This window comes from Pongo pygmaeus, chromosome X (genome assembly GCF_028885625.2).
Source record: "Pongo pygmaeus isolate AG05252 chromosome X, NHGRI_mPonPyg2-v2.0_pri, whole genome shotgun sequence".
NCBI classification, from domain to species: domain Eukaryota; kingdom Metazoa; phylum Chordata; class Mammalia; order Primates; family Hominidae; genus Pongo; species Pongo pygmaeus.
Window position 1 is genome coordinate 18,937,040 of NC_072396.2, and position 22,717 is coordinate 18,959,756.

Consider the following 22,717-nt stretch of genomic DNA (forward strand, 5'->3'; position numbering starts at 1 on the left):
CCGGCTAATTTCTGTATTTTTAGTAGAGACGGGGTTTCATCATATTGGTCAGGCTGGTCTCAAGCTCCTGATGTCAGATGATCCACCTGCCTTGGCCTCCCAAAATGCTGGGATTACAGGCATGAGCCACCGTGCTCGGCCAAAAATGTCTTACATCTTGATTACCACTTGTTTATTGATTATTGAGACCCATAATGGGTAGCACTCATGGGCTCTGACATCTGTAGTGGAATGCGTCTGTGGCATCTAATAGAAAGTCTGACTCAAACTGTCTGAAATGCAAGGAAAGGGCAGAATTTGTTTAATTAAACAACTCAGTGACGTCATGAAGAACCCAGTTAAAATTTTTTTTTTCTATTTTTCGATTCTGCCTTATTTAGTGTGTAGGCTTTGACCTAGGGCTGGTTTTCCTCTTAGTCACGAAATGACTGTCAGTGGCAACAAGGGTACTTGCTTCCTTGTTCATCCAGCAGGGTAGAGAGGGAAAACCTCTTTCAAAAGTTCTTTCCTTCAGTGTAATTAGGCCACACACTGATTGACTGAGACTCTGGGTAGTGTGGAGGGGGTGGATGCCTGAACAGAGTTGGGGTTCTATTAGAAGGGCAAAAAAGCAAATCGATGCTGGGGAGGTTCTGAAGCTGTTTCTTCATGTGGAAAATGGTGAGAATTTCGCAGAGAATTGAGAGGATTAGAGATAATATGTCAGATTTAGTAAATAAAAATCGAAGATGCTCAGTTAAAATGGAATTTGAGATAAACAGCAAATAATGTTTTAGTCTAAGTATGCTCACCTCTTTCTAAAAACACTACAAATTTATACATTAATTTGGTTCTTAAGCTTTTCTCTCAGATCCTGATTGCATTACAAGGTCTAGACCTAGAAGGGCATTTCATAATTTTTTTGGCAATGGTTAGAACATTGTTTAGTTTTCTAGCCTTGTTCCACATGTATCCAGGATAAAAATACAAATTTATACTAAAAATTATTCATTGTTTATCTGAAATTCAAATTTAACGGGGCATCTTGTATTTTATCTGGCAACCCTAAATCTACGTGAAGTTCTTGGCACATAGCAGGTATCCATTCACTGGCTAGTATTAGTGTTCTTTCTACATAAGAGCTCAGTTAAATGGCAGCATGGTACTTTTTTTTTGGAGACAGAGTCTTACTGTAGCCCAGGCTGGAGTGCAGTGATACCATCTCGGTTCACTGCAACCTTGACCTCCCGGGTTCAAGCGATTCTCCTGCCTCGGCCTCCCGAGTAGGTGGGACTACAGGTGCACGCCACCACTCCCGGCTAATTTTTTTTGTATTTTTAGCAGAGATGGGGTTTCACCATGTTGGCCAGGCTGGTCTCGAACTTCTGACCTCAGGTGATCCACCCGCCTCGGCCTCCCAAAGTGCTGGGATTACAGGCGTGAGCCACCACTCCCGGCGCATGGTACTTTTTAAACTTTTACTAACTTTCTAGAAAGGTTAGTTTTTGACCAAAAGAGGAGTTAACTAAACTGCATGTGACTGCAAGAAATCCTTTACCACTACTCAAAACCAGATCAAAGCAAATGTCCCTAAGCAGAAGGTCATATTTGTACATATGGGATGGCACATTATAAGGCATCTAATATTACTTCTTAATACTAAATTGGACCTATATTAACAGATGTTCAGTTATTGGTTTTTCTCCATCTTCTGAATCTATACGGATAATTAATTTGTTACTTCCGGTTCACCAGGTCTAAATAAAATTTAAAAAAATTATTCATTTGAGTCAAAGGTAATGCTGCTGAAATTCCTAGTACAAAGGCTCTGATATACAGGGATGAAACTGGAGTGATTGCCCCAGGAGTTCTGGATCCACGTGGGTGAAGCTGGAGGTCACAGCACTGTTACTTTGCATCTGGAGGAGGCAGGAGACTCTGAGAAGCCCTCTGTTGTTGCCTCTGACTCCATTTTCCCTCATTGCTAATTCATTTCTCCTACCTGTAAAATTTTCTAATATGCTTCCACTTTCATTTCCTCATCAAATATTCACCGTCATGAAAAAGAAAATCCTATTGGCTTGGTATCAAGTGGCCAAACTGAGCATGCTGCTACATATTGTTACCAGATTCACTACAGGAATAGATTAAGTGGATTTTATCCAAAATATCTATTTCCTATTACAGTACTGCATCTTTCTAATTTGGTGGCTGCTATGACCTCATACACTGCCTATTTTCTGTGCTTTTCCTAACCAGAAGAGACCCTATTTTTCTCCTTTGCTTGTTAAAGTGAAAATTATTATGCAGCTTTCCATAGATTTGTCCCCAATGTCTTTTTAAAAAAATTATTTTTCTTTATTTTCTAAAAGTAGCATTGGAAATGTTATCTCCTTCAATTTCATCACCTCTTCATCCTCCTTGGAAACCCGATCCATGGTGGGAATTAAGATCTTTACATTTCTACTGGTTGGGCGATGACTTCATTGCTTTCAAGCCAGCTGGGGGATCTTGTGTGGCAGAGCATCGGACCGAAGCGGAGGTGTGGGTCGTTGCTGCTGCTGCTGCTGCTGCTACTGCTGCAACAGCTCTTTGCACGCGCCCAGCTGCTGTGTAAGGAATCCTCAGGCTGCTAGGTCTTTGCGCCTAACTCACCCAAGGGACCGCAAGCTGCTGGATGAGTGTACGTGTGAGTGTGTGTTGTGTGTGTGCATATGTGCGTGTGTGTGTGCACACGCAGCGGCAACAGTTGGGCAGCAGCAGCAATGGACTTCGATATCATTTTTACCAACAACAGAGATAAACCATCCTCCATCCTGCATTTCTCAGCTCCCGCCCCGAGTGTGTTCTCCCCCTCTTCCCCGACTTCCCCCACCCCAGCCCCCGGCACGGGTCCCTCCGGAGGGAGGGCAGGGTAGCTGCGCTGCAGGCAGGATTCCCTCTTTTTTCCGCAGTGACAGGCGGATTCCGGGGCCTCCTCGCCACCCCCTACCCCCGCAGCCACCCCTTTCTCAGTCACGATCTCCCCACCCCACCACCGTCGACCCTCTCCCTGCTTCCCCGCTCTCCCCCCGGCGTCGGCTCCAGGCTCGGGCCCCGCCCCTCTCAGCCTCTCCAGCCCAGGTTGCTAGGGCTTGGCGGGGCAACCAAACCTGGCGTGCCAGGAGGCGCGGCGCGCGCGTGAGCGCGCAGGCGAGCTTGTATAAGGAACCAGCGTTCTTTGGCTTCGGAGACTCGAGCACGAGCGGCGCGAGCCCGAACTCCAGGACAAGCGCTTCCTCCTCATTGGCTCCTACCAGAAGGGGGCGGGGTAAAGGCGGGATCGGGCAAAACCTGAGGCGCTTTCCCATTGGTCCGAACTGGCCGGCTGGGGCGGGGCAGTTAGCAAAATAGGCTGCGCGTTCGCTTCTGCTAGAGGGCGGGGCCGGAGGTTTCGATTAGTTGTCTCTGCCGCTGGGGAAGGTAAAGCGGCGACGGCGTTCTCAGGAGCTGTGGGGTCCCCTGCTAGAAGTGGGGGACTCGGCGGGGTGAGTAGTCGCACCGCCACCCGCCCGCCAAGCCTTCTTACCCTTACATCGGCCCCGCGTCCACCCAGCTTCTCCTGAGAATGGGGACCCACCCGGTCCCCACGGGCGGACAAGAGAAGGGGCGGCGGCGCCGGTCCCCCCGGAACGGGGCGACGCGGTGAGGACGTCCCAACCCGGAGTGGCCCCTCTTCGGCGCTCCCCTGCGCCTCTGGAAGGGCTTCCCCCGAGGGGCTGGGGCTGTCTTTTGGGGTGTGGGGAGGCGAAAGGGTGTGAAAGAGGGGCGGCTAGTCGAGCCTGCCCCGCGGGGCTCCCCTCAGCGGCGGGTCTGCGGCGTCCCCGCCCCGCCGCTCCCGCGGCACGAGCTCCCCGGGGCTTGCGGCGAGGTAAGCCCCTTCCTGCCGGTGCCGAGGAGGGGCCTGCGCGCCCGAGCCCCCTGCCCGAGTTCGGAGGGAGCCCGAGACTCGCCAGAGGCCGTCAGTCGCGGCCCTGGCCCTTCTGTTCTGACCTTGGCTGCCCGCGAGAGTGGGCTAGCGACCCGCCGCCCGCCCCGCGGCTCCGCAACCTCCCCCGAACAAGTTTCAGGCGATGCTGTGAAGTTCACGACTGGCATAGTGCGGGGAAGAAGAATGGCCCCTTCTCAGACCTTCATACCCTTTGGACCCTCATAGAAATCGGATTCTGGGATTTGGAACCGTCTCCCAGAACGAACGGGTCCTCCTTGCATTGACACGTTTTGTGCCCACGTTGGGGAAAAAAATAACCTGAACATATTTCAGTGTAAAGGCAGATCTTCCTTGAGGGTTTTGTTTTTCGCTTCACTTGAGTGTTAAAGAACAGATGCCTGAATAAGAAAAGCCTGACCTCAGTATCTCTACAGTGAGATTAGACGGGTGCTGTGATATTTAAGTAGTTGCAGATCAGTATTCTGTTAGCACAATCTATTTTAATTGGCTGGAATTTAAGCTGATTTTAGAAAGTATTGTTGACACCGAATGATTTCTTTCTGTGCATCTGAATTAGGTTTGTTTGAACGTAATGGTTATATAGTTAATGTAAAAGATTACACAAATTAATTTGTCTGAGAGCGTTTGTCTGAAACAGGAGACAGAGATGTGTATAGAACAGGATTATCGTTTTAGGTAACATCTGCTGGAACATTTCCAGCTTGTTTCTTTCTTGCTGTAGGGTTACAAAAAAGACATCTTCACCGAGGCTATTCGGAATTACATGTGAGTGACACTTAGATGTAAATTTGTTTTTATTTCCTTCAAGTGTTTTAAAATGTTTTATTCACAAAATGTGAAGAGGCTATATTTACTTGTTCCTGTGTCTTAGTGTTGAAGGGGATAGTATGATCTTATGATTAACAATCCAATTAGGGTCCATTAATAATAGATTTTTAAAAAAGGCGTGCTGCTTTTCGAGAATATGATAGGTTGAGTACCTAGCAAGACTTTTAATTTCTTTTTATTAAAAGTACTATTTTAGGATTGAGCATTTTTGGCGTTGACACTGAAACCAGGAATAAGGAAGCCTGCAGCAGTCTTAGCAGTTTGACACCACCAGTAGGTGTTTCTGTTGACAAATGCAGAGAAGAGAACATTTGGGAAGGAAATCTTTTTTTCGGGGCGGGGGTGGGGGCGGTGGGGGGTGGGGGGGGGAAGGTGAGGGTGGTTGAGGAGGGAAGGAGCCAGAAGAGAGAAGCTGTAGAGCTAATGCTGCCAGCACTGTATGCTGAGCATTTCACAAGTACAAGGAAACCTAATTAGGGAAAAATTCCGTTTGGCTGTATTAAATAATAGAACTCCAAAAGAGGCATACTAAATAAAGTTAACCATTCCAAGAGTGTTAAATATTATCTGCCATTTCAGAGTAGTTGGGGGTTCCTCAATTGGAGAGGGTATCAAATCTCTTTGAATTGTCTTGCCTTTTTAACATAGTCAATGCAGCGATTAATTTGCTAGATGTATATATATCAAACAGTTGAGTATTCCAGTTTTGTTGTTTAGCATATTTCCTAAACCTAAATTTTTTAAAATCAAAATCTGATATATTTTTTAAAAAATTTGAAATAGAATTCTTTGTCCAGAGAGTATTCCTTTTTTCCTGGCTCAGTCTTAAAATTTATTCATGATTTAGGGGTTTATGATTGGTATTTTTTTACCCCTTTTTCTCAGGTTTTTGATTTTTACTTATGCAAGTTCCCTAAGTCTGCCTTTGTTTATATTGTAATTTTCTTGGAATTATTTAAATCAGAGTGTGGCATCTATTGTGTCCCCTGGGGTTTTAAAAGGAAAGGCTTCCATTGAAAGAAATTGCAGGGCCGTCTCGCATAGATGGGTAATAGAAGGTTGACTGATTGTGAGTCAGATGTATTCGGTTGCAAATATGCTGCTTGGGGTTAAGGCAGTTTCAGTTAACGGGAACCAGATTTTACATGGTGTTTCTACTTTGAAGGTATAGTATTGTTACATTACAAACTGAAAGACAGAGGTGGAGAAATTCCTTTAAGTATCACCCCTAGCCTTGTTTCACCACTGTGTCCAGGAATCTATGAGAGACTCTTAACAATAGCTGCATTGTTGGAAATGACAGTGGCTTCTCTTGCAGAAAGTTAACCTTTCATTATGATTTTCATTTCAGTTTACTTTGTAAAAGAAAATTTAGCTTTATCTGAGAAATTGGCTGTAAGAAATTTGTAAAGAGAGCAAGGAAAATAGGTTTTCTTCAACATGTCTGTTAAAATTCACATTCTCTCCCCTTCCGTTTTGATAACTGGTGGTGATCTTTATTTCCTCTAGATATTAGAAGGTATGCTAACACAGTACCTGATTTTTGGCAGTTACTGTGGGGATATGACTTTTTCATGTAATAAATTGATGTCAAATAATAATATGAGGCATTTAGGAATAAATTAATTCACATGCATAGATCTAAAACATGAGGGTAATCTTTTAGATAACCCTTCACTTTGGTACAAGAATAGCACAATTTGAAGTATTAAGTTGCTTTCTAAGTAGAAAAAGCTGTTTACTCAGAATTGGGTAATTTTAGATTTTAAAGTTTTTTTTTTTTTTTGCAACATCAAATAATTTGGCAACATCAAATTTCTTGTTAAAGGAGGAGATAGAATCTCACAGATTCTTTATCATCTGATCATGGCATCAGTTGGACTACATTTCAACTTAGGACAATAATGCAATTAAAAGACTACATTTAAACTTTCTGTTTGGAGGTTTTTCTAATTTGCTTTCAATCTCAAGCTCGACATTAGAAATCTTTTGTTGGTGATGCACAATTTTAGTGTTCAGATTTTAGGTTTTGATCGTTTTTAGAATTTTTTTTTATGTGTGTAGAGCAGTGCATGGATGACTGAATTAATCAAAGATCTGGCCTCATTTCTCATTCACGTTTGTACATTTCCTCACACTGAGATACGAGCTTGGGTGCAATTCTGTTGGTGGGTGTGAAAGCTGAGGGTAAGGACCTTCTACCTAGAGACTGATAACATTTAAATATTTCAGATTTGGGAATTAATAGAAAGTTATTTATTAGGTTAAAAGGAACTAGCCCATTCAGGTATTTGAAATTGATTGTCAACACTTTGAATTAAGCTCTTAGAAACATTGGTGTTTGAGATAATCCTAATCAGGGTCAAGTTTTGGGTGTGGTCTCTCTTTTGGGCAGTCTTCTCTGTAATAATTATAATACTCCATCTATTGAGCCTTACTGCATGCCAGACACTGTGACAAGTAATTTATTTGCATGAATACATGTGTGTTCTTACAACAGCTCTATGAAGTAGGTCTTCTTACCTCCTGTGTACATGTCAAATGGGCTCAGAGAAATAAAGTACTTTGCTCAGATTACCCAGCTAGTCATCAGAAACAGCAAAATTGCCATCCAAACTGGTCTGACTTGAAGCCGTGCTCTTCAAAACCATGCTTTCTGCTTCTCTTTAGGAAACTGATTTCCCAAGCATATTTATTTTTGACATAGGGTCTCACTCTGTTGCCCAGGCTGAAGTGCAGTGGTGTGATCACAGCTTTCTACACCCTTAACTTGGCAGACTCAATGGATCCTCCCACCTCAGCCTCCTAGTAGCTGGAGACTACAGGCACGTGCTCCCATACCCGGCCGATTTTTCTTTATTTTTAATAGAGGCGGGGTCTCATGATGTTGCTCAGGCTGATCTTGAACTCCTGGCGTCAAGCGATCCTCCCACTTTGGCCTCCCAAAATTCTTGGACTACAGGCATGAGCCATCACCAAGGCCACCCCAAGGGTATTTTGAGTTCCTACTGTATATCATGCCTCGGGTGTACTGAAGGTATACATATGCTTCTTGGAGTTCATGGGCTACTCTGGCAAGGCTGCTGGACCTTTAGTCACATGGGGGACTGAACTCAGATCCATCAGGACTGCTGGATAGGACAATTGGAAGTGCAGACTTTTCTAACCAGAGGGTCAGACTTTTCTAACAGAGGTTCTGTTTCTTCATAAATGAAGGCTGTACATAATCATGCCAAAAATGAGGTAGTTGTTTCTAATTAGCTACTTGGTATTTCATGTTTCTGGATATTGCATTATAACTTTTGATGGACTTTGATTAAATTTGCTACACTAATAAAGGCTACGAAGATACTCTTTGAATTCAATTTTGTGGCTTAGATATACCCTTGAAGTAAAATGGCAGCCATTATAATTTGCAGATGGGCACCTCTTGTGTAATTATGACCAGTGAAATAAAATCTGGAGGTAAAGTCTATAGAGATATATTATTATTGTGTGTGTGTGTTATTTTTGAGATGGAGTCTTGCTCTCTTGCCTAGGCTGGAGTGCAATGGCGTGATCTCGGCTCACTGTAGCCTCCGTCTCCTGGGTTCAAATGATTCTCCTGCCTCAGCCTCCCAAGTAGTTGGGATTACAGGTGTATGCTACTACGCCCAGCTAATTTTTTTGTATTTTAGTAGAGACGGAGTTTCACCGTGTTGCCCAGGCTGGTCTCGAACCTCCTGAGCTCAGACAGTCCACCCGCTTCAGCCTCCCAAAGTGCTAGGATTACAGGCATGAGCCACTGCGCCCACCCCTTGTTGTGTGCTAATACAGAGGTTGGACTCTGAAAATTTTTCTACATGAAAGTAGAACTTTCTGCTATTTAAAGCTTCTTGTGATTAAAACAAATTTTCTTTAAATTTTTAATTTTTTTTTTTCTTTTTTTTTTTGAGATGAGTCCCCCGCTCTGTCGCCCAGGCTGGAGTGCAGTGGCGCAATCTCGGCTCACTGCAACCTCCGCCCGCCGGGTTCAAGTGATTCTCTTGTTTTAGCCTCCTGAGTAGCTGGAATTACAGGTGCCTGCCACCACGCCTGGCTAATTTTTTTGCATTTTTAGTAGAGATGGAGTTTCACCATGTTGGCCAAGTGGTCTCGAACTCCTGACCTCAGGTGATCCTCCTGCCTCGGCCTCCCAAAGTGTTGGGACTACAGGCATGAGCTATCACACCTGGCCGTGATTTTTTTTTAAAACAAGACCCATCATTAAGAGAACTAAACAGTTATGTGCCCTAAAGGAGCACTTAGAAGTCCATGTTAGGAAAAAAGAAGACTTAACATCTTTTTCTGTAATCGATTAAAATCACTTTTCTTACCTATTGAAGTTAGAAAGTGCTGATGAATACTGTAGAGCCTCAGGGCCAGAAATATCTTGGCCAAAGCAGGACCATATTTCTACACAGATGGGACCTGTGCGTTAATTTTGTTGATTCCTTTTTTTTTTTTTTTTTTGAGACGGAGTCTCGCTCTGTTGCTCAGGCTGGAGTGCAATGGCGCGGTCTCGGCTCACTGCAAGCTCTGCCTCCCGGGTTCACGCCATTCTCCTGCCTCAACCTCCTGAGTAGCTGGGACTACAGGCACCCACCACCACGCCCGGCTAATTTTTTTTTTTGTATTTTTAGTAGAGACCGGTTTCACCGTGTTAGCCAGGATGGTCTCGATCTCCTGACCTCGTGATCTGCCCACCTCGGCCTCCCAAAGTGCTGGGATTACAAAATTTTGTTGATTTCTTTATAATGTAATGGAGGTGTACTTTACATACCATAAAACTCACCTTTTTAGTGTATGATTCAATTATTTTTAAGTGAATTTATGGAGTTGGTGTAACTATCATTACAATCCAGTTTTAGAACATTTCCATCACCCCCCAAAATTCTCTCCTGTCAATGAGTTTTTTTAACCTTATTTACTTGCTTCACCTAGACCTCTCTTCTTTTTTTTGAGATAGGGTCTCACTCTGTTGCCTAGGCTGGAGTGCAGTGGTGTGATCTCACCTCACTGCAACCTCCACCTCCCAGGCTCGACCAATCCTCCCACCTCAGCCTCTTGAGTAGCTGGAACTACAGGCACACGCCACTGCACCTGGCTAATTTCTTTCTTTCTTTCTTTTTTTTTTTTTTTTGAGACGGAGGCTTGCTCTGTCACCCAGGCTGGAGTGCAGTGGTGTGATCTCGGCTCACTGCAACCTCTGCCTACTGGGTTCAAGCGATTCTCCTGCTTCAGCCTCCTGAGTAGCTGGGATTATAGGCATGTCCACCATGCCCGGCTAATTTTTGTGTTTTTAATAGAGACAGGGTTTCACCATGTTGGCCAGGCTGGTCTTGAACCCCTGACATCAGGTGATCTGCCTGCCTCGGCCTCCCAAAGTGCTAGGATTATAGGCATGAGCCATCATGCCTGGCCCACCTGGCTAATTTTTGTATTTTTAGTAGAGACAGGATTTCACCATGTTGGCTAGGCTGGTCTCGATCTCCTGGGCTCAAGCAATCTGCCCGCTTCGGCCTCCCAAAGTGCTAGGATTACAGGTGTAAGCTACTGTGCCTGGCCAACCTAGATCTTTTTGTCATCAGACATTGACAAATGAAATCATGTAGATCTTAAAAGATGTCTTTTTTTTTTTTTTTGAGGCAGGATCTCAACTCTGTCACTCAGGCTAGAGTGCAGTGGTGTGATCACCACTCACTGCAGTCTCCACCTCCTCAGGCTCAAGTGATCTCCCACCTCAGCCTCCTGAGTAGCTGGGACTACAGGTGCAGGCTGCCATGCCTGGCTAATTTTTTTGTATTTTGTAGAGATGGGTTCTCACAGTTTTGCTCGGGCTGGTCTTGAACTCCTGGGCTCAAGCCATTCCCCTACTTTGGCCTCCCAAAGTGCTGGGATTACAGGCGTGAACCACTGTGCCTGGTCTAAAAGATGTCCTTAAAAAATATCTTCTGGAGGCCAGGCGTGGGTGGCTCACGCCTGTAATCCCAGCACTTTGGCAGGCCGAGGCGGGCGGATCATTTGAGGTCAGGAGTTTGAGACCAGCCTGGCCAACATTGATACCCCGTCTCTACAAAAAATACAAAAATCAGCTGAGTGCAGTGGTGTGCACCTGTAGGCCCAACCTCCTGGGAGGCTGAGGTGGGAAGATGGCTTGAGCCTGGGAGGCAGGGGTTGCAGAGAGCCAAGATCGTATCACTGCACTCCAGCCTGGGCAACAGGAGTGAAACCCTGTCTCAAAAAAAAGAAAAAAAATACACTTCTCGGCCGGGCATGGTGGCTCACGCCTGTAATCCCTAGCACTTTGGGAGGCCGAGGCAGGCGGATCACCTGAGGTCGGGAGTTCGAGACCAGCCTGACCAACATGGAGAAGCAATCTCTACTAAAAATACAAAATTAGCCAGGCGTAGTGGCGCATGCCTATAATCCCAGCTACTTGGGAGCCTGAGGCAGGAGAGTTGCTTAAACCCGGGAGGTGGAGGTTGCGGTGAGCTGAGATCGCATCATTGGACTCCAGCCTGAACAACAAGAGCGAGACTCCGTTTAAATAAAAAAAAAAAATTTCACACACAGTATCATTTCATAATGCTTTTTGTATTTTCAAAAGTTCTTGCCTATGCATAATACATAGCAGAATTTAAAGGATCACAACCGCAAATGATATAAATTACCTTGTGTTTGTGGCTTAAATTTTATTTTCATTTGATCTTTTTTAAACCAGCAAATAAAATACAACATTCTTGGTGATATGTTGGGAATGCAGGGAAAATAAATGAAGGTAAAAGTAATGTAATTATTGTGCAAGAAAGTTACTTTCAAATATAAGAGCACAGGGAAACAATTGGTTTTCTTGATTTTAAGCTAATGACATTGTGCATTTTGTTGTTTGGACCTCTAATCCCCCTTGACAGATCCATGCCTAATGCGTGTGTCGTAGAGCAGGCTTCATCAAATTCAGATATTTAGACACTTTGTCTACTTCAGACTGGATTGTGATGGGATTTGCAAACAGCTTAACATGCAAGGTACTGTAACTGCCTTTTCCTGCCTGCATCATTTTCTTCTTAGTTACCTTCTAGGGTGGGCTGGGGAGTAAGGCCAGCTTGGGAACGGGAAGTCTCATCAGCACAGGCTGATCCTCACTTGTGCAGGTTTCTTCCTTTGCTCAGTGTATTGCTTGTGTAGACGGACACTGCTTAGGGATGTTATTTTTTTGGGTACATATAGGAGAGGAATGTAATGGTTTGGTTAGAAGTAAAGTGTTTTGGAAAATGTATCTAATTTTCTTTGCTTTTAGGTGAACATTTCTCTATGAAAAGTGACCCTTATATGTACCAGGCAGGTAAATCAATAACTCCTTGTGTGGTTGGTTGTGTCTGGATTTTTAATGGCAAACAGGTTAGACACACGGCACTGGTCTGATATTAATATTTTACTGTCAGTTCAATCATGACTGGTTTGAAATAGGCATAGGTAACATGAAGTGCCAGTGTAACTTGATTTTGATAGTAAGAACAACTTTGGTTTCTGGAAATTAACAAAACATATATAAATAATATATATTGTTTAAAAAGATTACGTTATTTTAGGTAAGTTGCAATTTTAGATATCGGTTTTAGATTTTGTATTATGGGCCAGGCACGGTGGCTCATGCCTGTAATCCCAGCACTTTGGGAGGCCGAGGTGGGTGGATCCCTTGAGGTCAGGAGTTCGAGACCAGCCTGGACAACAAGGTGAAACCCTGTCTCTACAAAAAATACAAAAATTAGTTGAGCATGGTGGCATGCACCTGTAATCCCAGCTACTCAGGAGGCTGAGTCGGGAGAGTCCCATGAACCTGGGAGGCAGGGGTTGCAGTGAGCCAAGGTGGCACCACTGTACTCCAGCCTGGGCCACAGAGCGAGACTCTATCTCAAAAAAAAAGAAAAAGATTTTGTATTATGTTTAAAGATTAGGTTCTTGGAAGTATGAGATTGTATTTTGATAATTAAAGTAAACATATACAGTCTCATGAGGAAGATATGACAGATAAAAAAAGGTGGTAAGTAATAGTTGAAGAACAACTTACTGACCCGGATTTACCTGATTACCCTGACATTGCTGATTTTAAAAACTAATTTCCTGATGGGTAGAATCCTTCAAAGATTACCAGAGGCTGGGTCAGATGTGACATATCCTAGAATTTATCCACACCCTCAGACATACACCCCACCAAGGTTTGTCAGCGGCTTATAGGGTATATTAACTTTAATTGCTAGTAATTATTATTCCTAATATTACCACTAAATTCAAGTTTAGCAATGCAAATAAAAAGAAAAAATTTGATTTTAATTGTACTTACTGAAAATAGTTGGGGTAGACAAAAGCTAATTTTGTGCAAATAATTATTTTATACTTTATCAATTATTTATTTCTCAAATAATCTGTCCTACATCCTGAGGATCTGTCCTTCATTCATTTAACAAATATTACTTAATGATCCTGTATTGTGTGCCAGACTTTGCTGGAGACTACATGGAGTGATAAAATGTAAGTAGGCCCTGCCCTCAAAGAATTAATTAATTAATTTTTGAGACAGAATCTCACTCTGTCGCCCAGGCTGGAGTGCAGTGGTGCGATCTTGGCTCACTGCCACCTCCGCCTCCTGGGTTCAAGCGATTTTTATGCTTCAGCCTCCCAAGTATCTGGGACTACAGGTGTGTGCCTCCACACCTGGCTAATTTTTGTATTTTCAGTAGAGATGGGGTTTTACTATGTTGGCCAGGCTGATTTCGAACTCCTGACCTCAAGAGATCCACCTACCTTGGCCTCCCAAAGTGCCATGATTACAAGTGTGAGCCGGCCAAATAATTTAGTCTTGAGATGGAGGCAGAGGAGAACTACAGAACACTATGGGAGTGTACTTGACCCTTGAACAACGTAGGGGTTAGGGTGCTGACCCTCACGCAGTCAAAAATCCAAGTATAACTTTTGACCCCCCAAAAACTTAACTACTAAAATGGCCTACTGTTGACTGGAAGCCTTACTGGTAATATAAATAGTCAGTTAACACATTGTTTTGTATGTTATATGTATTATGTAGTATATTCCTACAGTAAAGTAAGCCAGAGAAGAAACTGTTATTAAAATCATAGGAAGAGAAAAGATACTTACTATTCATTAAGAGGAAGTGGATCATTATAAATGTGCTCGTCGTCTTCACATTGAGTAGGCTGAGGAGGAAGAGGAGGAGTTGTCTTGCTGTCTCAGCAGGGGCAGAGGCAGAAGAGGTGGAAAAGGTGGAAGGGGAGGCAGGAGAGGCAGGCACACTCAGTGTAATTTATATTGAAAAAAATCTGGGTATAAGTGGATCCATGCAGTTCAAACCTGTGTTGTTCAAGGGTCAACTGTATGTAACAGGGTAGGCTTGGAGAGTCTGTCCTTGGGGGAAGAGGTGGGAAGGTCGCTCTGAGGAAGTAACATTTAAGTGAGACCCGAAGAATGAGAAGGACCTGGTCTAGTTGGGGAAGTAAGTTTTCCAGACAGAAGGTGCAAATGTGATGAGGCAAGGTGAGAGAGCTGGGGTTTTTGCACAACAGAACCTTTTAAAGAACTGAAAGAGGGCCGGGCGTGGTGGCTCACACCTGTAATCCCAGCACTTTGGGAGGCTGAGGCAGGCAGATCACTTGAGCCCAGGAGTTCGAGACCAGCCTGGGCAACATGACAAAACCCTATTTCTACAAAAACGCAAAATTAGCCAAGTGTGGTGGTATGTGCCTGTAGTCCCAGCTACTCCCAGAGAGTAAGCTGGGAGGATTGCTTGAGCCCAGGAGCTGGAGGCTGCAGTGAGCTGTGATTATGCCACACTGCACTCCAGCCTGGGTGACAGCGAGACCCTTAACTCAAAAAAAAAAAAAAAAAAAAAAAAAAGAACTGAAAGAAATCTAAAACGACTAGAAAATAGAGAAACAGGCATTGAAGCAGAAGTTGGCAACAGGGGCCAGGTCTTGAAAAGGCTTAGTAGGCCATTTTGCTGGGTTTTTGAACTTGTCCTAAATCTCCTGGGAAACGGTTGAAGATTTTAAGGAGGGGTGTGACATGAAATGAAATGCTACAAAACCCAAGAATTTTAGTTCAATGGAACCTTGGTAATTTACCAGAAAGGTCATAATCTCTGCAAGGTAAAATATTCTTCCCTTGTTTCATTAAAATTTTTGTAACTCCTTTCTTGATTGATTGTCGTCTGCAGTACTCCTTTCATTGTTTTTGTAGAAATTCCCTTTAATTTTCTAAAGGTACCTTTTCTTTTATCCCTCACTGTTCTGTTAACCTTATATAGGAATGTCATTTCTATTTATAACTGAATTAGAATATTTTTTCTAACAGCTTTAGCTCTCTTCCATATTTAAACTTAAAATTCTTTCCTGTTTTTTTCCCTCCAGACACCTTTAATCTGCTCGAAGTATTTAATGTTTTAACGAAATGTTTCATTAAATTTGCTTTATTCTTTGTACTTCCAAATACAGTGTCTTAGATCTAGTTTAATATTTCTCAGCATTTATGCTATTTCATGTTTTATGAAATCACATGTGAGCACCCAGAATGTTTTTAGAAAATTTTGTTACTATTGTATAGGAGCACTACTCTTCATCAGGAGCACCATTTTCAAATCTGGTTCACATTCTGTGGCCTTATCTTTTACATTAAATTGGTCTCTGTTAAACATTTTATGTTCAGGTGGGCTTATGTATATATGAGTGCTATAAAGGTGTTATTTTTTATATCCTGATTTGTTTCTTTCTCCAACAATAAATGCCCCTACATGCTGAATTCTTTTTAGGAAATCTTTGCCATACTAAGTTTGTGATTGCCTTGGTGATTGTGTGAGCATTCATTCAAGTCTTTCTTGGTGTAAAGTTGTTAGCTCATGCCTGTAAACAATACTATTGCCCACTGTTCCTCTCCACATATACAAAGAATAACTGCAGCATCACCTCCTTCAAATAGTTCGTTGGAAATCTACATACTGATTCAGCCTTGAATTGAGTTCGCTTTTGCCATGAGTTATTTTCTTTCTTTTCTTTTCTTTTTTTTTGAGACGGAGTCTTGTTCTCTCACCCATGCTGGAGTGCAGTGGTACAATCCCAGCTCACTGCAACCTCCACCTCCTGGCTTCAAGCGATTCTCCTGCCTCAGCCTCCCAAGTAGCTGGGATTACAGGCATGTGCCCCCACGCCCGGCTAATTTTTGTATTTTTAGTAAAGACAGGGTTTCACCATGTTGGCCAGGCTGGTCTCAAACTCCTGACCTCATGATCTGCCTGCCTTGGCCTCCCAAAGTGCTGGGATTGCAGGCATGAGCCACCATGCCTGGCCTGAAGAGGTACACTTAACAGGCACTTAAGGGGACTGCGAAAGGAAATGACTCTTGAGTGCTTGTGAAGAGTCTTAAAGGAAGTCCAGAATGTCAGGTGCAGGTAAAGGGTTTACAGGCAGAGGGTGCATTAAAAGACAAGGATCTGGCTGGCCGCGGTGGCTCATGCCTGTAATTCCAGCACTTTGGGAGGCTGAGGCAGGTGGATCACGAGGTCAGGAGTTCAAGAACAGCCTGGCCAACATGGTGAAACCCCCGTCTCTACTAAAAATATGAAAATTAGCCGGACGTGGTGGCATGTGCCTGTAATCCCAGCTACTCAGGAGGCTGAGGCAGGAGAATCTCTTGAATCCTGGAGGCGGAGGTTGCAGTGAGCCAAGATTGCACCACTGCCCTCCAGCCTGGGCGACAGAGCGAACCTCCGTCTCAAAAAAAAAAAAAAAAAAAAGACAAGGATCTAAGGATGGGCATATAAAGCTGGGAGAATTGCAAGAAGTAATGTTTATTTATGTATTACATGCTTTGCTTTGATGCTTGTACCTTAGCTACATCCCAGGATCTTTTGTACTGTAAGCTCCGTGGAGGCATGGAGTGTTGACTGTTGTACCCTCAGTATGTGGCACATTGCCTTGCACATAGGAAGTGCACAATAAACACTTCCCTTATCAAAGGTGCCCCTTTTTGCCCCCCCACCCCCCACCATTTCCTCATGTCTGTATCTTCTTCCTTGTGCAGTGGTATATCAGGTGCCTATCTAGTGGATCCTCCTGTCTGCTTACCCTATAGACATGCCTGTCCTGTGTCTAGTTACCTGTGTAAGATATGTAATTGTTATAATTGGATCCACACTGGTAAATGAGTAGGTGCTAATAGCTCTCTGTGGGGCTCCAGAATCTTTTCTACCAACATTTACAGTATGGCAGATGAAGAAGGGGAAGCCAAAGGTGACAACTACCAGAGTAGTTGTCTGAGCTTTTTTTCAACATCTCCGAGCTTTTTTTCATGATTTATTGTGTGAATTCATTGAAATGCTGAGTTCTAGTCCATAATAGGGGTGTGTGTGTGTGTGTGTGTGTGTGTGTGTGTGTGTGTGTATCTACATTGTACAATACAGGCATACTTTGGAGATAGTTTTGGTTTTAGACCACCACAATAAAGCAAATATTGCCATAAAGCAAGTCACACAAATTTTGTGGTTACTGAGTGCATATAAAAGCTTTGTTGGCTGGGCGTGGTGGCTCACGCTATATCCCAGCACTTTGGGAGGCCAAGGCGGGCAGATCACCAGAGGTCGGGAGTTCGAGATCAGCCTGGCTAACATGGTGAAACCCCGTCTCTACTAAATATACAAAATTAGCTGGGTGTGGTGGCTCGCGCCTGTAATCCCAGCTACTTGGGAGGCCGAGGCAGGAGAATCGCTTGAAGCCAGGAGATGGAGGTTGCAGTGAGCTGGGATTGCACCACTGCACTCCAGTCTGGGCGACAGAGTGAGACTTGGTCTCCAAAAAAAAAAAAAAAGCTTTGTTTACACTATACTGTAGTCTATTAAGTGTGCAATAACATTATGTCTAAAAAAAAAAGCACATACTTTAATTAAAAATAATTTTTTGCCAAAAAAGGCTAGCAATCATTTGACCCTTCAGTGACCCATAACCTTTTTGCTGGTGGTGGGTTTTGCCTTAGTATTGATGGTGACTAACTGATCAGGATGGTGGTTGCTGAAGGCTGGGGGATCTGTGGCAGTTTCTTAAAATAGGACAGCAATGAAGTTTGCCATATCTGTTGACTGTTCCTTTCATTGTAGGTTTTTCTGTAGCATACAATGCTGTTTGATAGCGTTTTACCCACATTAGAACTACTTCTCCAAGCCTGCTGCTGCTTTATCAACTAAGTTTATAGAATAGTCTATTTTTGAAATAGTCATTTCAAAAATGTATAAGGCATCTTTACCAGTAGATTTCATCTCAGAAAAACAGTTCCTTTGTTCTTCCATAAGCAGCAGCTCCTTTGTCCATTCATGTTTTATCATGAGATCACAGCAATTCAGTCATATCTTCAGGCTCCTCTTGCCTTGGCCTCCCAAAGTGGTAGGATTGTAGGTGTGAGCCACTGCACCTGGCCATATCATTTTTTTTGTTGTTTTTTGGTTTTTTTTAGACGGAGTTTTGCTCTTGTTGCCCAGGCTGTAGCACAATGGCACTATCTTGGCTCACTGCAACCTCCACCTCCTGGGTTCAAGCGATTCTCCTGCCTCAGCCTCCCAAGTAGCTGGGATTACAGGCATGTGCCACCACACCTAGCTAATTTTGTATTTTTAGTAGAGACGGCGTTTCACTGTGTTGGTCAGGCTGGTCTCGAACTCCTGACCTCAGGTCATCTACCCACTTCAGCCTCCATATAATCTTTATGTCTATAAATGGGTATGTCTTTCCTTCTGCTAGGCCGTTAGTGCTGGTATTTGAGTTAATCTAGTTAGGAATTGGTGTAGCCAAGTCCAAGGTTGTACTACTCACCAAATGACAGCCAATAAGTTAAGAGACAAGGTGTTGGGGCAAAGAAAGCAACCTTATTTGGAGAGCCAGCAACCTGAGAAGATGGTGGACTAGTAATGTCCTAAAGAACCATCTTAATATGAATTTTCGCCTCCTTTTATGTTAGAGGAAGAGGGAAGAGGGAGGAGGTTGAGGTCAAGAGATGACTATGATGACCACAGACATCTGTGTGGCAGTGAGGGTCTGTGGAGGTTGTGAAACTTCTTTGTCCTTGGTCAGGTCACAATACTATAAATCTTTAACATGGCTGGGCATGGTGGCTCACTCCTGTAATCCTAGCACTTTGGGAAGCTGAGTCAGGCAGATAACTTGAGCCTAGGAGTTCAAGACCAGCCTGGGCAACATGGCGAAACACCATCTCTATCAAAAATACAAAAATTAGCTGGGTGTGGTGGCACATACCTGTGGTCCCAGCTACTCAGGAGGCTGAGGTGGGAGGATCACCTGAGCCCAGGAGGTCGAAACTGCAGTGAGCCATGATTGCACCACTGCACTCTAGCCTGGGTGACAGAGTGAGACTGTCTCAAAAAAAAATGGAAATCGTTAACAACATTGTTACTTGTGTGTACACTGCCCTTATGTCTTCAGGGGTTAGTTTTCAGAAGGGACTATTTGCTTTAAACTATAAATTGAATTTCTCCCATAGTTAGATGGTTTCACTGGGTGGTGGGGGGGGGGGTGCTTAGAAGCAAAATGATGTTAGTCATGCTAGGCTTCCTTTTCACTGTTACATTGGGCTGGATTTGAGTTTTTTTGTGTTGTTATGGTTAACCTAGTGTACCCCAGTTTTCAAATTCTCTTAGAGATAATTTGTGATCAGGGTGGGAATTGGTTTACCAGAACATTGTCTGTTCCAGTCTAAATTTCAGGTCTCCCCTTCGAAGCATGCTTTAGTGAGGGTCTCTTTACATACTCTTGATTTTCTCCCGTCCCTTTCTCAGTGGTATTCTGCTCTTACTGTTCCTGGAAGTTTGTTTTCTTGGAGGTGGGGAGGGGTGATAGGATGTGGTCTCTGTTCTTGATTAAGCCTCAGTTTCAGGCCTGACTCTCAGGATCTTGCCCCTTCCCTGGCTGTTGTATTGGGCTCAATGTGGAATCCTACCCCTCTCTGAGGACTTGGGCCCCACCCCTCCTCCCTGCTGCTCTGATTTTTCACTGTTGTCTTAAGGGTAGAAGTAACCATTGTCCTTTCTGTTACAGTGAAGGCTTGTCTTCACTGTAGTGGAGATAGGGGAGAGTGATCTGAGGGTAGGGTCCAGCCTCTCAGGCTTAGCTGCTGCCCACCCCCAGGTTTGCATCACAATGAGCATACCTCAGGACTCTTTAGAGCTCTGAGTGCGTGGGGTGGAGGGGTTGGAGGAGGAAGACCCTGCAGGAAGTTGAGGTATCATATCCTCAAATTCTGTGACCCCCCGTGGTTTCACACTATCTTTTCAGCAAGCCACATTGGATTTCACGCATTTACTGACTCTTCTACCTGTTCTTTTTGGTGTCCAGCTGTACTCTCCAACAGGTGAGCACATGGTCGTCTCCTCTCTCCCTTCAGGTATTCTCCTTAGTTTTTGAGCCAACTGGTTGCTCTGTTGGTTTTTTTGTTTTGTTTTGTTTTATTTTGTTTTTTTGAGACGGAGTTTCGCTCTTTCGCCCAGGCTGAAGTGCAGTGGCGCGATCTCGGCTCACTGCAAGCTCTGCCTCCCGGGTTCACGCCATCCTCCTGCCTCAGCCTCCCGAGTAGCTGGGACTACAGGTGCCCGCCTCCACGTCCGGCTACTTTTTTTGTATTTTTGATAGAGACGGGGTTTCACCATGTTAGCCAGGATGATCTCAATCTCTTGACCTCGGATCCGCCCGCCTCGGCCTCCCAAAGTGCTGGGATTACAGGTGTGAGCCACCGTGCCTAGTGCTCTGTTGGGTTTAAAGAAAGTCTTGAATTTGAAATTAGTTCAGCTCTTTTTCATTGTAGTTCTCTTATTCCAGGGTTTAAGCCAGAAATTTGGTTACTCTTAAAATTTTAACATGAGTGTTTCCTTAAGTCTAAGCTTAATTATTATTCCTGTCCTCCTGAATAAGACCAAGAGTTTGGAATGAATTACTCCTTAACCGTCAGCCCCTCTTCCATGTTAATGTTATTTATGTGTTAGTTTTGCCTTATTTAAGCCACCTTACACCAATAAAAATAGTGAATATTTACTCATGTGTTTTTCAGGTTTCTTTGCTCACCATTCTTCCTTCACTCTATTTCTTCCTTCTTGGTTCAGTTTCTTCCTTCTTTATTAAAAAATGTTCTTAATTATTTCAGTAAGGGCCCCTTAATAGTAAATTTGGTTTTGGTGTTTGTGAAAGTGTCTGTACTTCACTTTCTCTTGAATGATTGTTGAGCTGGGTCCAGAATTTTGGGTTAATTATTTTCCCCGAGTACTTTGATGTTATTCTCTTGTGTTTTGACAAATTTGTAAATTTTTTTTAACTTTTAAGTTTGGGGCTACATGTGAAGTTTTGTTACATAGGTAAACACATGTCACAGGGGTTTGTTGTACATATTATTTCATCATCCAGGTAATAAGCCCAGTACCTAGTAGTTGTCTTTTCTGCTCCTCTCCTTCCTCTCACCCTTCCCCTCAAGTAGAGGGGGATAGATAATCTTATTGTCTTATGTTTTGACAGATTTTTAAATTTTGCTTAACTTTTATTTTAGGTTTGGGGGTACACCCGAAGTTTTGTTACATAGGTAAACACATGTCATAGGGGTTTGTTGTACAGAGTATTTCATCACCCAGGTATTAAGCCCAGTACCCAATAGTCATTTTTTCTGCTCCTCTCCTTCCTCCCATCCTCCATCCTCAGGTAGTCCCCAGTGTCTGTTGTTTCCTTGTGTTCATAAGTTCTTATCATTTAGCTCCCATTAATTTTTAATTTTTTGGTGGAGATGGGTCTCACTTCATTGCCTAGGCTGGTCTGGAACTCCTGGCTTCAAGTGATCCTCCTCAGCCTCCCAAAGATCTGGGATTACATACAGGTGTGAACCACTGTACCTGGCCTAGTTTTATTTGCTAATGAGAAGTCAACAGTCAGTTTAGTTGTAATTTCGTTGTAGGTAGGTAATTCTCTCTCCTCGAGCTACTTTTAAGATCTTTTCCTTGTTTATTTATTTATTTTTTATTTACAGTACTTTTGAGTTGCTGTTTATTTCCTTGTTTTTTTGATCTTCAAGGTTTTTTTTTTTTTGTGATATCTCTAGGTGTGGATTTGTTTTATGTATCCTGCTTTTATTTGATATATTCCATTAGTCTGAGGACCCCTGATGTCTTCAGCTGTGGGAGAAGATCTTAGCCATTATCTTTTAAAATAGTTTTGTCTCCATTTTCCATTTATGGAACCATTATTTAGATATGTTTTGGGATTTTTCATCACATCCTTCATGTTGTTTAAGTTTAATTTACATTTCTGTCTCTTCTGGCTAATCTCTTGACATCTATCATACGGTTCACTAATTTCCTCTTTAGCTATGCAGTTAATTTGTTAACTTATTGAGGGTTTCACTAAAAACATTTGGCTATATATCGTCAAATATATAAATATTGATATTTATACAAATATACAAATATATATGTGTGTACAAACATATATATACATGTTTTAAAGATGGGGTCTTGCTGTGTTGTCCAGGTTGGTGTTGAACTCTTGGTCTCAAGTGATCCTCCCACCTGGGTCCCCCAAAGTGCTGGGATGTACAGGCATGAGCCACTGTGCCCCACCTTGAATATATTTTCAAATTTAAGAATTTCTGTTACATTTTCTTTCAAACTTGTATTTAAGTTTTCTTTCAAATCTGCTTTTAAATTTTCATAAGGGCATTTTCTTTGGACATTTAAAAATATAGTTATGTTTAAGTCCTCTTTGGATTATTTTCTTAGCTGTAATTTTTGAGGAGTGAAATCTCTCATTTGGCTTCCCTTCTTCCCTCCAAGATTTTTGCTGTTTCTCCGTGTGGTGT

At 43.2% G+C, this 22,717-nt stretch overlaps 1 protein-coding gene across 4 annotated transcripts in view; it reads left to right on the top strand.

The window, feature by feature from the left end:
- Nucleotides 1-3,392: 3,392 nt before the first annotated feature.
- The window catches only part of CDKL5 (cyclin dependent kinase like 5), a 227,464-nt gene continuing 208,139 nt past the window's right edge, over nucleotides 3,393-22,717 (top strand). For 2 of the 4 annotated variants that reach the window (XM_054471949.1, XM_054471952.1), the window contains exon 1: nucleotides 20,049-20,236. The gene's annotated coding sequence lies outside the window, so the exon portion shown is untranslated. Of the gene's footprint in view, nucleotides 3,507-20,048; nucleotides 20,237-22,717 lie in introns of those variants that run through there. The other 2 variants (XM_054471950.2, XM_054471951.1) reach the window with 2 other exon arrangements.